The sequence below is a fragment of the Coturnix japonica genome, chromosome 1 (genome assembly GCF_001577835.2).
Source record: "Coturnix japonica isolate 7356 chromosome 1, Coturnix japonica 2.1, whole genome shotgun sequence".
Taxonomy (NCBI): domain Eukaryota; kingdom Metazoa; phylum Chordata; class Aves; order Galliformes; family Phasianidae; genus Coturnix; species Coturnix japonica.
The window spans coordinates 97294557-97294810 of NC_029516.1; positions in this window are offsets into that span (position 1 = coordinate 97294557).

A 254-nucleotide genomic window follows, 5' to 3' on the forward strand; every position below is an offset into this window, starting at 1 on the left:
TTCTTTGTCTGGGAAAGTATTAATTTAACCCTAGCTAGCTGCACTAGCATCTCTAAAAGTAAGTTTTCTTCAGCATGATCATTATAGATTATGTAAAGGTTTTCACCTTGCCTCCTGCTAATGTTTCTGGTGCTGTTTATGCATACACCTGTGTCCCAAGGGATGTACAAGATACATGAGTATATTCTTTTCTCATCAGAGAGGCAGAAGCAGATCAGACGTGATCAGAAGCTTATACCAAAACAAAAAAAAAA